This window comes from Triticum aestivum, chromosome 1A (genome assembly GCF_018294505.1).
Source record: "Triticum aestivum cultivar Chinese Spring chromosome 1A, IWGSC CS RefSeq v2.1, whole genome shotgun sequence".
NCBI classification, from domain to species: Eukaryota; Viridiplantae; Streptophyta; class Magnoliopsida; order Poales; family Poaceae; genus Triticum; species Triticum aestivum.
The window spans coordinates 395,899,416-395,914,299 of NC_057794.1; positions in this window are offsets into that span (position 1 = coordinate 395,899,416).

A 14,884-nucleotide genomic window follows, 5' to 3' on the forward strand; every position below is an offset into this window, starting at 1 on the left:
TCTGTACTGTCATAATGTTTGATAGGTCGTTTCTTAGTGTTGAGTAATGTGATTGTATTAGGAAATATTCTGGCTTGTCTTATACTTCAAATAGATCATGTACTCCTATATATATGCCCACGAGGCTCAAGCAATACAACAAATAAACAATTCCACCAAATTTCTCTCTCTCTTCTAACTTGGTAAGAGTTTTCGAGTTCTAAACCCTAGCCGCTGCCGCTTCTGCATCCGCGCGCCGTCCTCGGGGCGGTCGGCCTCCATGACCGCCGCCGGGGGCCGCGTCGCCCGTACCTAGGGTTCGTCCGCTGGCCGCGTTGGTCGGCTGCCCTAAAGAGTCTTTTCCCTAAGCCCTTGCTCCGGAGTTTTCTCTCTCCCGCCGGTCAACTTGATCGGTGGTTTCTTTTTGGTCTTCCGATCTATTCTTGATCGGTTTGCGTCGCCCACCGCCGCCGTCGACCCCGAGCGCCTCTACTCCGACCCCGACGTGACCAGCCGGCCTCTCCTCCGACCCGGCGGCCACGCGCGCCGAGGCGGCCCGTCACGGCCAGCCACCGTCCGCGCGTCGGTCCGCCCGTCGCCCTGCGTCGGCCGTCACCGCCTTTCTCCGACCGAGACACCTGCATCGTCCCGACCCGGCGGCCTCGCGCCATGCGACGGCCAATCATAGCTGTCGCTCGCGCTCCGGCCCGCCCATCGATCCACGTCACCTGCCTCTGTCACATGTGCACAGTGGCCCGGCGGTGTACCTCGCCGGCCTCGTTCTTGGCTGCGTCGGGACGACTACGTCAGGCTCGTCGGCTGCCTCAACTCGGACGCCGATGCTCCGTTGGTCGCTCGGGCCTCGCTGCCCGGGCGCCGGCGCTGCTTTGGCAGCCCGGGTGCCGGTGCTGACAAGCTCGTCCGTGACGTCCCACGGCGTTCGAGGTCGCCGGCTTCATCTCGGACTCTGCCACCACCATGCCTCCATCGAGCGGCGTCTCCAACGTCGCGCGCGATCGGCTTGATCACCCACTCACCGCCGCGATCCGCCTCATCTACGCCGCTCGACCGACCTGGCCCGTCGGCTATGGGCACCTCCGCAGGTCCCATGAAGATCGTCCCCGAGTTCAGCGTGCCTCTCCACCGATCGAGCATCGGGCTGCCGCTGCGTCGCCCCGTCGGGCTGCAGCGCCGCCGCCCCGTGGTTCTCCTCGCGACTGCATCGACTCATGCGTCGCCGCTGCGTCGCCCCTTCGGGCCGTAGTGCCGCGATACGCGGTCCCCGCCGCCGCCCTGAGGTCTTCCCGCCGCCGCCCCGACTCGCCTGCCGTCGCTGCGTCGCCGCTTCGGGCCGTAGCGTCGCGGCCCGCGGTTAGCTCCGTCGTCACCGCGCGTCAACCCCCCGTGGTATGCGCCGCGCCGTCTTCCTTGGCGCGGGAACGCCACCGTCCGCGCCGGTCTTTGTCACGCTGTCAGGGTTCTTCGCCTACTTCGAGCACCGCCGCCGCACTTCTAACCTAGCTGCCGCCGCCGTCAGACCGACGCCGCCGCTCTTCTTTGGCCGCCGTCGCGGCTACCTTCGTAGCTGCTGTCGTGGTTCTAACTCTGACAGTGATGTAGGGGGGTATGTATGGAGAGGCTAGATCTCAGCTATTGGGAAGTTGTAAACACACCAAAATGTACGAGTTCAGGCCCTTCGCGGAGGAAGTAACAGCCCTACGCCTCGGTGCCCGGTAGCGGTCGACTGGATTACTGGCGTGTGAATAACAGGGGTGCGAACCCTTCATATTGAGGAGGGGGTGGCTTATATAGAGTTCGCCGGCCCCCTCCTGCTCTCAGTAATGCAGGGTTTAAGGTACGTTTAAGGTTGGGCGTTACTGGTAACGCCCCTAATAAAGTGCTATAATGACCATAAAGACTACTTGATAGCCGACCGTTTGCCTGCGGAGTGACTTTAGGTCTCCTGGCGGTCGAGTGGTTGGCTTCATGGTCGAGTGATAGCTTCTTGGTCGAGTGTCTTGAACCCGTCGAGTGGGATACCTTTAAGTCGATTGAAAGGTGACTTCTTCTAGGATGTCCTAGGGTAGGGCTTTTTGGACAGGTCCGTGCCCCTACCCTAGGTACATGGCTTCATCATTAGCCCCCGAATGGATCGAGGTTAGAGTGGGGAAAGAGTTGGAGATCTTTCCGACTGGTTCTTTGGGCTACGTGAGTGCCTCGTTTTGGGCCCACCGCCACGGATGACGTCATCAACCTCTTTGAGTCGCCTTGATCCATTCCAGGCCTCTCGTCGAGTGAATTTATTTACTTGTCACATACCAAGTGCCAGCGCGAGCGGGGTCTTCCGTTTTGAAAAGTTGTTCTGCGGCCCGCGGATGCCGCGGGATTCATATTTCGGGAAGCGCGCGGGACGGGAGCGGCCGCAGTAATCGGAAGGGATAAAGTGGAAGCTCCTCGATCCCCGCGTCGCCTTTTTCGCCACGTACCGCGCGCGCGTCTGCTGCGGGATTTGACTGGATAGCCTGGGCCTACCAGTCAGCCACTCGGAAGCGGCCCCTTATAAGTTGCCGGCTCGGGGTTTCCAAACAGTGCGCTTCCTTCCGCTTTCTTCTTCTTCTCTCCCTTCGCAAGTTCCTCCGCCACCTCCGCTCTCACCCTAGCGCCGCAAGCCCGCTCGAGACTTTGCCGGCGACGATGGTGAAGGGCAAGACGTCTGCTCTGGAGCGCGCGAAGAAGGCGGCGGCGGGGAAAGGGAAGAGGTCTGCTCGGGGCGGATCTTCCTCCAGGACCGCTCTGCCCAAAGGTTGGATCCAGGGCTACTGGATGCCGTCGGTGCTCCGGCAAGAGGATCTCGACGACATGGTCGAGGAGGGGGGGTCATTCCCCACGAAGCTGCGCGTCTCCCGGGGGGAGAGATCGAACCTCAACCCCGCGACGGTGAGTGCGTGCTCCTAGCCACCCACATCGACCGCGGGTTTTCTCTGCCGCCCCATCCTTTTTTCCGGAGTTTCCTGAACTTCTTCGGAGCGCAGCTCCACCACTTCACTCCCAACTCCATCGTATACCTTGCTGCTTTCATTTCCATGTGTGAGGCTTTCTTGGGTTGTCGCCCCCATTGGGGACTCTTCAAGCACATCTTTACCTGCCGTTCTCAATCAGTCAAGAAGGCCAAGTCGAGTGATGAAAGGACACAGGTGATCTAGCTGTGCGGGGGCCTAGCGATCCAGACGAGGGGAAAGAGTTGTTTTCCATCTATCACTTTCCCGGAGTCGGTCCATGGCTGGCAGGCGACTTGGTTCTACTGTCAAGACCAGGCGACCCCAGGACAGTCGACTGGTCTCCCCCCTTTCTCACTCGACCGAGCTGAAAAACCTGCTTCTCTGAAAGTGGCGCCGGAGGAAAGGGCCCAAGTCAAAGTGCTGGCCGGTCGAGTGGTTGAGCTTGTCCGTGAGGGCGTGACGGGCATGGATTTGCTGGAGGTCTTCCTCCGGAGGCGCATCCAACCGCTCCAGGCTCGTGACCACCCGATGTGGCTGTACTCGGGTCTTGACGACACCACTCGGATCCACCCGGAGGAGGTCACTGATGAGATGCTGGAGGGGTGGCTGTCGAGCATCACAGGAAACAAGGACAACCCCCGAGGAGCCAGGAGGGTAATTCCACTCGACAACTCGTACGACGTGGACCAGGTATGTCTCTATGCTCCTGACTGAGATCTTGTTTTTCTTCATTGGTCTTCTTTGAGTTGGTCGATTGACCTTTGTCTTGTCTGTTGTTTTTCAGGCGACTACTGAGATGTACTCGACGCCCAATGGGGCACAGGGGCCAACTGAGGAAGGGGAGGCGAGCGGAGGTGAGAGCGGGGACGATCAAGGCGAGTGGGAGTCCGACGGTGAAGGAGAGGGAGGCGACGACGTCGACTCCAGCGAAGAGGAGGAGGAGGAGGTTGAACCCCCCCCCCGCCCGGAGGGGCGATCCAAGCTCACACACGATCCAGCGCGGGAGCGTGGTAGTGCGAATGCTCCTGTTGGTCAGTCGTCGAAATGCCCTCGGACCTCTTCTCCTACGCCGACTGGAAAGGCTCCCAAGCACCCGCGAGCAGCGTCGTCCAAGCCGCCCAAGGCTCTGCCCAAGATGAAGATGGCCGTCCCCACCATTTCTGGGTAATAATAAAACTCGCTTTCCTTTGTCGACCGTGGACGGATCCTTGGTCGATTCACTGAGCCAACTGACTGACTTTCCAGATTTGCAGCGGTGCTACTTCTGAGGTCTCCACCAAGGACGACGACCAAGAGATGGAGGATGATGTTACCTCCAACCCTGGTACGATTACTGATGTTCCGCTTTGAGTCGACTGAACATTTATTGCAACTCTGGTCGATTGAATGTTTTCCTTGTAGCTCCTCCTCATGTTATCGACCTCCCGGATGACGACGACAACGAACCGCTGAGAGTGAGGAGGAAGAAGAGGGCGTCGGCTGACAAGACCCCACAATCCACTCCGGCGCCTGAGGCCGTAGCTCGGGACGATGGCGAACCCACTCGGGCTTCTGTGACTTTCGCCATTCCTCTGACGAGTGTGCGGCCCTCGGCGTCGACTGCGGATCCGTCTTCGCTTTTTGCTGCATACCCCATCCCTGAGGACCAAGCGGCTGCTGCAAAGGAGGATGTACGCCAGGCGGGGATCATGATGGAACAAGTGAAAGTGGCTCGGGAGGCCTGCCAGGCGGCTTATGACGCGAGCTCAGCTCTTCAGAGTAACGTCCTGGTCAGTCGACTTCAACACTTGGTCTGTTACGATATGCTGTTTGAAGAATCTCTTTTCCGAAGATCTTTATATCCGTACACCCACTGGGTGTGTCTGCCAATTCTTGGACGAGTGGGGGCACGCTAAGTGCACCCACTGGGTGTAGTCCCCGAGACTATGGTGGACTGCTGGCAGTCGACTGTAGTCTTTATATTGAGTTGTTGTAGCTGTGTTTCTTCACTCGGTCTGGTCAGGCCATGTCGAATGGAACGGTATCCGGTCGACTGCGGGCAGTCGACTTTTTTTTATAGTGGGGGCACGCTAAGTGCACCCACTGGGTGTAGTCCCCGAGACTACTGTCGAATGTTTTTGCTTCGACTGTAGTCTTAGAAACGCCATCACTGTCTCTTAGTTACTCGGAAGCAACTTGTCTTGGACTCGACTTCGAGGGCCGGTGGGGTGGGATAGGAACCAGTGGGGGCACGCTAAGTGCACCCACTGGGTGGTCCCCGAGACTATGGTGGACTGCTGGCAGTCGACCGTAATCTTAGTATCTATTGCCTTTGTTGTTTTTTTACTGAAATGATAACTTCTCCCCTTTGACTTCAGAAATCTTGCGATCTTGGAGCCCGCTTGGCTGACTTGGAGAAGCAGCAGATTCAACTGAACCTTGATCTGGAGCTGGCCAGAATAGAGCTGCAGAAGGTCAGAGACAGCGCCGCAGGTAAGATGATTTTGTCGACTGGTTAGCTTTTAGGCTTGAGTATCCTTCTGCTATTTCCGATTCAATCATCATTTCTTCGCAGAAAAACTGAACGAAGCTCTGGCGAAGAAGGATCAGGACTTGGCTGCTGCCCGTAAGGAGGCTGATGACAAGACCGCTCTGGCCGTACAGAAGCTGGCTTCGGTCGACCACTTAGAAGAAGAGAATACCAAGCTAAAGACCGCTCTGAATGAAGCCAACAGGGAGTGTTCGTGTTGGAAGAAGGAGAACCTCACCCTGAACGAGAAGATGGAAGGCATCGCTCGCAGGAGGGACGACCTGGAGAACTACTTGAGGAGCCTCGCCAAGAAGTTGTACATCAAGCTTGAAGGTGCACATTCAGTTCCGACTGGGTTTTTTTTGTGTCGACTCAGTCTATGAAAATTGACTTATCCTTGGATCGTGTATGCAGAGCTTTGCCAGAACTTTGAAGAGGAGACTGGGCGGATCGAAACAGGTTTGGATCCAATCAACTCTCCCGTGAAAGATGAAGCTGCCATGAATCTGCTCCGACCGGAATCTCGCGTTGACGGCGTCGTGGACTACTTGGCTCGACTGAAGGTTGCCATGTCACGGATCGACCCGGCACTTTGGCCAGAGGCTACGCTCCAAAACGATCTCGAGTCTCTGATGACTCGACTTAACGGAATCCCTGACCGAGTGCAGGAGTGGAAGAAGTCTTCTGCTCGGTGTGGCGCTGATGTGGCTCTGTCTCTGGTCCGCGTCCATTGCAAGGAGGCGCGAGAAGAGAAGCTGGCCGCCATCCAAGTTGCCAATACCAGGAAGCACGACTTTCAAGATTTCAAGGAGACTTTCATCGATGCTGCCACCCGTATTGCAGACGGGATCGACTTGGACGAGTTCGTCGCCCCTTCCAGTCCTCCACCTAAGGAGTGAAAAACTTTTAAGCTCCACTTTAAATTTGCCTCGGAATGCCGAGTGGATTTTGTAACCGTTAAACTCCGTCGAGCTGAGGGCTCGATTACTTTGGCCTGAGGTCTGGGACCTTTAGGCTTTATCTGATCTTGGATTTCTCGTTGAATATCTTCATGGTTGATTCGTCGAGTGGATCTTGATCTTCACTCGAATAACCTTGTATTTGCGGTGCAGCTCCGAAGGGGAAGGTAGCAGTCGACTCGTGGATTGGGCTGTGTCTTGTACTTAGGCGAGCACTGGACTACAGCTAAGCCTCCGAGTGAGAGGTTTGCTCTCCACTCAGTAGGATTTTTAAACACTTAGGCGAGCGTTGGGCTGCAGCTAAGCCCCCGAGTGGGAGGTTTGCTCTCCACTCGGTAGGATTTTTAAACACTTAGGCGAGCGCTGGGCTGCAGCTAAGCCCCCGAGTGGGAGGTTTGCTCTCCACTCGGTAGGATTTTTAAACACTTAGGCGAGTGCTGGGCTGCAGCTAAGCCCCCGAGTGGGAGGTTTGCTCTCCACTCGGTAGGATTTTTAAATACTTAGGCGAGCATTGGGCTGCAGCTAAGCCCCCGAGTGGGAGGTTTGCTCTCCACTCGGTAGGATTTTTAAACACTTAGGCGAGCGCTGGGCTGCAGCTAAGCCCCCGAGTGGGAGGTTTGCTCCCCACTCGGTAGGATTTTTAAACACTTAGGCGAGCGATGGGCTGCAGCTAAGCCCCCGAGTGGGAGGTTTGCTCTCCACTCGGTAGGATTTTTAAATACTTAGGCGAGCGTTGGGCTGCAGCTAAGCCCCCGAGTGGGAGGTTTGCTCTCCACTCGGTAGGATTTTTAAACACTTAGGCGAGCGCTGGGCTGCAGCTAAGCCCCCGAGTGGGAGGTTTGCTCCCCACTCGGTAGGAATTTTAAACACTTAGGCGAGCGCTGGGCTGCAGCTAAGCCCTCGAGTGGGAGGTTTGCCCTCCACTCGGTAGGATTTTTAAACACTTAGGCGAGCGCTGGGCTGCAGCTAAGCCCCGAGTGGGAGGTTTGCTCTCCACTCGGTAGGATTTTTATATACTTAGGCGAGCGCCTGACTGCAGCTAAGCCTCTAAGTGAGAGAACTTAGGCGAGTACTGGACTGCAGCTAAGCCCCCGAGCGGGAGGATTGCTCTCCACTTGGTAGGATTTTTTTTAAACTTAGGCGAGTGTCTGACTGCAGCTAAGCCTCTAAGTGAGAGAACTTAGGCGAGTACTGGACTGCAGCTAAGCTCCCGAGTGGGAGGATTGCTCTCCACTCGGTAGGATTTTTTCAAACTTAGGCGAAACGGATTCGCAGCTAAGTCGCCCACTGGGGGATTTCGTATGCAAACAGGAGTGACAGCAATTTTTTTTTCTTATTACATCTCGTCCAAGGGAGAACTCAAGTGTAAAAGGGGCGGAGTAGTTCCGCATTCCAAGCTCGTGGCTCGTCGGTCTGGTGATCAACATTGTAGAGGTGATATGCTCCATTGTGGAGGACTCTGGTGACGATGAAGGGACCTTCCCAAGTAGGAGCAAGTTTGTGTGGTTTCTGTTGATCCACTCGGAGGACCAAATCTCCTTCCTGGAAGGCTCGGCTCTTCACATTTCTGGCATGGAATCGACGCAAGTCTTGCTGATAGATGGTCGATCTGATCATAGCCATTTCCCTCTCCTCCTCTAGGAGGTTGACTGCGTCTTGCCGGGCTTGCTCTGCTTCGTCTTCGTTATAAAGCTCGACTCTGGGGGCGTTGTGAAGCAGATCACTCGGCAGGACGGCTTCGGCTCCGTAAACCAGAAAAAATGGCGTTCTTCCGGTCGATCGGTTCGGGGTGGTCCTCAGCCCCCACAAAACCGACGGAAGTTCGTCGACCCAAGCGCCTGCTGTGTGCTTGAGATCACGCATCAATCGAGGCTTCAATCCTTTGAGAATCAGACCATTTGCTCTTTCAGCCTGTCCATTCGACTGAGGATGCGCGACCGACGCGTAGTCGACTCGCGTGCCTTGAGAGGCGCAAAAAGCTCTGAACTTGTCTGAATCGAAGTTTGACCCATTGTCGGTGATGATGCTATGCGGGACCCCATATCTGAACGTCAGCCCTCGGACGAAACTGATAGCAGTGCAAGCATCGAGATTCTTGATAGGCTTGGCTTCAATCCATTTGGTGAACTTGTCGACTGCCACAAGCACATGCGTGAATCCGCTCCTGCCTGTTCTCAGTGGACCGACCATGTCCAGTCCCCAGACAGCAAAGGGCCAGACGAGTGGAATGGTCTTCAGGGCTGATGCAGGTTTGTGTGACATGTTGGAGTAGAACTGGCAACCTCCACACTTGTCGATTATCTCTTTTGCCATCTCATTTGCTCTTGGCCAGTAAAATCCTGCTCGGTATGCTTTAGCCACAATGGTCCAAGAGGACGCATGGTGACCACAGGTCCCCGAGTGGATATCATTAAGGATCATCTGACCCTCTTCTGGTGTTATGCATTTCTGACCGATTCCAGTCGCGCTTTCCCTATACAACTATCCCTTTATGACTGTGAAGGCCTTGGATCGGCGGATGATCTGTCGAGCCTCTTCCTCGTCCTTTGGGAGTTCTTTCCTCAAGATATACGCGATGTATGGTACCGTCCAGTCAGGAGTGATAGCCAAGACCTCCATGACTAGGTCGACCACAGCAGGAATTTCGACTTCAGTCGGATCTGTGGCACTTTTCGGTTGCGGGGCTTCTTCTGCGAAGGGATCCTCCTGGACTGACGGCGAGCGGATGTGCTCCAAAAACACATTGCTGGGAATGGCTTCTCTCTTGGAGCCTATCTTTGCCAGATCATCTGCTGCTTGATTTTTCAGTCGGGGGATGTGATGAAGCTCTAACCCCTCGAATTTCTTTTCTAGCTTTCTTACTGCGTTGCAATAGCCAGTCATAGCTGGGCTTCTGACGTCCCACTCCTTCATCACCTGATTAACCACCAAATCTGAGTCGCCGTAGACCATGAGGCGCCGGACGCCGAGTGAAATGGCCATGCGCAACCCGTACAAGAGTGCTTCATATTCTGCTTCATTGTTGGAGGAATCGAAGTGAATCTGGAGAACGTATCTGAGCTTATCTCCTCGGGGGGAGACCAATACTACCCCAGCACCGGAACCGTTCAGCATCTTAGATCCATCGAAGAACATGGTCCAGTGCTCCGAGTGAACTTGAGTCGGGAGTTGCTGTTCAATCCACTCGGCGACGAAATCTGCAATTGCTTGGGACTTGATAGCCTTCTTTGCTTCAAACTTGATATCTAGGGGGAGGAGTTCAATCGCCCACTTAGCCACTCGACCAGTTGCATCTCTGTTGTGCAAGATCTCTGACAGTGGAGCGTCGCTGACGACTGTAATGGAATGGTCAGAGAAGTAGTGTGCAACCTTCTTCGTGGTCATGTAGATCCCATATACAAGCTTCTGGTAATGGGGATATCTTTGCTTCGAAGGGGTCAAAACTTCAGACACATAATATACTGGGCGCTGAACTCTGAAGGCCTTTCCTTCTTCTTCCCACTCGACCGTGAGTACTGTACTGACAACTTGTCCTGTGGCCGCAATGTACAGCAGCACAGGCTCTTTATTGATTGGGGCAGCAAGCACCGGCTGGGTGGAGAGTAGAGCTTTGAGCTCTGCAAACACTGCGTCAGCTTCTGGAGTCCACTCGAATTTGTCAGACTTCTTCATCAGTCGGTAAAGAGGCAACGCCTTTTCACCGAGACGAGAAATGAATCGACTTAGAGTGGCCAAGCAACCTGTAAGTTTCTGGACATCGTGTACACGCACAGGGCGCTTCATCCGGAGTATGGTGCCAACTTTCTCAGGATTGGCGTCGATTCCTCATTCGGAAACGAGAAAACCAAGTAACTTTCCACCTGGAACTCCGAATGTGCACTTTGATGGATTGAGCTTGATATCGTATCCCCTGAGGTTAGCAAAGGTTTCGGCAAGGTCAGTCAGTAGGTCAGAACCTTTCCGTGACTTAACCACAATATCATCCATGTATGCTTCTACATTCCGACTGATCTGAGTGAGTAAACACTTCTGAATCATCCTCATGAACGTGGCTCCAGCATTCTTGAGGCCGAAGGGCATGGTGACATAACAGAAGCACCCAAATGGGGTGATGAAAGCCGTTTTGATCTCGTCGGGTCCATACAGACGGATCTGATGGTACCCTGAATAAGCATCTAGAAAAGACAAACGCTCACACCCCGCGGTCGAGTCCACTACCTGGTCGATGCGGGGGAGAGGGAAATGATCTTTCGGGCAGGCCCGATTGATGTGTTTAAAGTCAATGCACATGCGAAGTGACTTGTCCTTTTTGGGGACCATGACTACATTGGCGAGCCACTCGGAGTGGTAAATCTCTCGGATGAACTCCGCTGCTAAGAGCCGAGCCACCTCCTCGCCAATAGCTTTCCTCTTCTGGACGGCGGACCGTCGAAGATGTTCTTTCACAGGCTTGAACTTCGGGTCGACTCGTAGACGGTGCTCAGCCAGCCCCCTGGGAACTCCAGGCATGTCAGAAGGCTTCCATGCGAAGACGTCCCAGTTCTCACGGAGGAACTGGATGAGCGCTTCTTCCTATTTGGAGTCGAGCGTCGTCGAGATGTGAGTCGGAGCAGCGTCGGGGTCGGTCGGGTGAATGTGAGCTGGCTTAGTTTCACCGGACGACTGAAAAGCAGATTCTGAAGCAGGCTTCTTGGCTCGTAGCAATTCACTCGGATCAGCAGTCTTCTGGTACTCTTGTAGCTCAACAACTGCCATCTGAGCGTCAGCAATCTTCGATCCTTTCTGAAAACACTCTTCTGCTTTCTTCCGATTGCCGGTAACGGTGATCACACCTCTGGGGCCGGGCATCTTCAACTTGAGATACACGTAGCATGGTCGAGCCATGAAGCGTGCATAAGCTGGCCGGCCCAGAATAGCATGATAAGCACTTTGGAAGTCCACAACCTCAAATGTCAACTTTTCCCTGCGGTAATTCTTTGAATCACCGAAAACCACGTCGAGAGCAATCTGGCCGAGTGACTCGGCTTTCTTTCCAGTAATGACTCCATGGAATCTCATGTTGCTGGCACTGAGCCTGGACATCGGAATGCCCATCCTTTTCAATGTTTCAGCATACAATATGTTCAGGCCACTGCCACCATCCATCAGGACTTTGGTCAGTCGAGTGCCTTCGACAACTGGGTCGACCACCAAAGCTTGCCTCCCAGGGGTGGCAATGTGCGTAGGGTGATCGGACTGGTCGAATGTGATGGCAGTCTGAGACCACTTCAGATAACTGGGTGTCGCCGGAGCAACCATATTCACCTCACGGTTAATGACTTTCAGTCGACTTTTGCTTTCGACATCAGCAAAAATCATCAGGGTGGAATTGATTTGGGGGTATCCGTCATCGCTATCTTCCTTGTCCTCGACTCTGTCCGACTCTTTTTCCTTATCTTTGGGCTGTTTGCCCTGAAACTGCTGGATCAGGAGCCGGCACTGTCGAGTGGTATGCTTTGGGTAAATGAAATTACCCTCTTCATCTTTCTTGGTGTGGATGTGACATGGCAGATCCAAAACATCATTTCCATCTTGATCCTTGACTTTCTTGGGCTTCCAGGGGCCTTTGGGTTTTCCCTTGAAATTTCCCTGGGTTGCGGCCAGGGCCTCCCCAGGGGCGGCTGGCTCGGCCTTCCGCTTCTGCTTCCGACTGGAATTGCCTCCGGTTTCCTGGGCGACTGCTTTCTGCTTGCCACTCCGGAGTCGATCTTCATCTTCTCCGTTAGCGTATTTGGTGGCAATTTCCATCATCGATTCAGGGACATTTCTCCGGTCCGACCGAACTTCAGGTTCAACTCTCTGTTCTTGACGCCTTCTTTAAAGGCACAAACTGCTTGGTGATCCGGTACGTTCTCAACTGTGTGATGCAAAGTGATCCACCTCTGGATGTAATCCCTCAGAGTTTCACTCAGCTTCTGCACGCAAGACCGCAATTCTGTAAGGCCTGCGGGTCGCTTGCATGTTCCCTCAAAGGTTGTGACAAACACTCGAGAGAGATCCTCCCAAGTGTAGATGTTGCTGGGTGCTAACTGATTCAGCCACGCTCTGGCCGAGCCCTCTAACAGGAGAGGCAAATGCTTCATAGCCACCTCATCATTGCCACCGCCAATCTGTACAGCCACTCGGTAATCTTCGAGCCAAGTGTCAGGCTTAGACTCACCGGTGAACTTGCTGACTCCAGTCGCCAACCGAAAGTTGGGAGGAATCACCGCGGCCCCGATGGCTCGACTGAAACACTCTGGCCCTGAAACAAGTATTCTGCTGCTGGCGGGCGCATCTCTGTTCTGGCCTTCCCGATGAGCCCTGTTCCTGTCAACCAAGCCTTGAACGAGGACAGATCTCGCGTCAAAGCCTGGGTCCCTGGGGTCGACGGGAATCCTCTGCCCAACGCTATGAGGGCGCCTGTCATCTCGATGTCGAGGCGCATATGACCCACTCCTCGGGGGAGGGGTTGGCACTCGACGTCGATCATCACGATCGGATCGGTGATCATACTGCTCATTCCTTCTGTACTGATCATGCCGGTCGCCACGTCCCTCACGCCTCGGGGGCGACCGCGGGCTGTGAGCCGACTGGACTGTATCTGTTGCAACGGATCGACTGTGGATCCTATTCCGCGACTGAGAAACAACGGAATTCTGGTTTCCCGCCGCCCGGAGCAACGCTCTGATCTGTAACAAGCCCCTGCCAGCCTCCGACTGGGAGGGCTGAATCGATTCTGCTATACGGGCCGCGGCGGCCAAATTCTGAATTGGGGTTCGGTATACCTGCGTCGGCGGGAAGAGCTGGCGTCGACTAGACTCAGGAGCCCGCTGTCGCGCTTGCTCGTCGAGTGCTCGCTGGAGATTCTCCAGTCGAGTGCGCTCGGCCAAATTAGCCAAGCGCGCGTCCTCCAAGGCCCGGGCTTCGGGGGACTCTCCGACGATAGGAGTGCGGAGTGCGTCCGTGTTCCGGCGGCGAAGCTCCTCTCGCTGTAATGACGTGAGAGGTTCAGTGAGATACTCATCGTAGGGATGCGACGGGTCGCCCCCACCCGCGCCTCCATCAGCGCGAGGGAAACCGGGAGGACTGTGCGTTCCATCGACCGCCAGGATCTCAGCCGCTGGGTCGCTGCTGTCGCACTCAGATGCGGTCTCCGCGGAGCCAGTCGAACAGGCCGCAGAGGGATTCGTCGGGCTCGATTGTCGCGACTTGCGGGGCGGGCGACTAGCGAGCCATGGCATGCCTCACCCACCACTGAAGTCTCGACCGACCGGAGTGCTTGTGCCGGTGGGAGACAGAGCGGGGAGACGATACGGGGGCCGACCGATACTGGGTCGACGGCTGCCGCAGGAGGACGCCACGAACGCATGCGCGGAAATGCGTTGCACCGCGGACGGGGAGCGCGTCGATGTCGAGTGGCGCCTCTTGAAGCCAGGCGGAGTCGTCGGCGATGAACGTGAGCGCGCCGAGGCGGATCTCGCGGCCCTCCACCAAAACTCCGCACGAAACCATGATCAAAGGGATCGGAAAAATCGCAACTTCTCCAATCAGGTGCTAAGATTCCGGCCCCACGGTGGGCGCCAACTGTCGTGGTTCTAACTCTGACAGTGATGTAGGGAGGTATGTATGGAGAGGCTAGATCTCAGCAATTGGGAAGTTGTAAACACACCAAGATGTACGAGTTCAGGCCCTTCGTGGAGGAAGTAACAGCCCTACGTCTCGGTGCCCGGAGGCGGTCGACTGGATTACTGGCGTGTGAATAACAGGGGTGCGAACCCTTCATACTTAGGAGGGGTGGCTTATATAGAGTTCGTCGGCCCCCTCCTGCTCTCAGTAATGCAGGGTTTAAGGTACATTTAAGGTTGGGCGTTACTGGTAACGCCCCTAATAAAGTGCTATGATGACCATAAAGACTACTTGATAGCCGACCGTTTGCCTGCGGAGTGACTTTAGGTCTCCTGGCGGTCGAGTGGTTGGCTTCATGGTCGAGTGATAGCTTCTTGGTCGAGTGTCTTGAACCCGTCGAGTAGGATACCTTTAAGTCGATTGAAAGGTGACTTCTTCTAGGGATGTCCTAGGGTAGGGCTTTTTGGACAGGTCCGTGCCCCTACCCTAGGTACATGGCTTCATCATTAGCCCCCGAATGGATCGAGGTTAGAGTGGGGAAAGAGTTGGAGATCGAGGCTATGGGCACCTCCGCAGGTCCCATGAAGATCGTCCCCAAGTTCAGCGTGCCTCTCCACCGATCGAGCATCGGGCTGCCGCTGCGTCGCCCCGTCGGGCTGCAGCGCCGCTGCCCCGTGGTTCTCCTCGCGACTGCATTGACTCATGCGTCGCCGCTGCGTCGCCCCTTCGGGCCGTAGTGCCGCGATACGCGGTCCCCGCCGCCGCCCTGAGGTCTTCCCACCGCCGCCCCG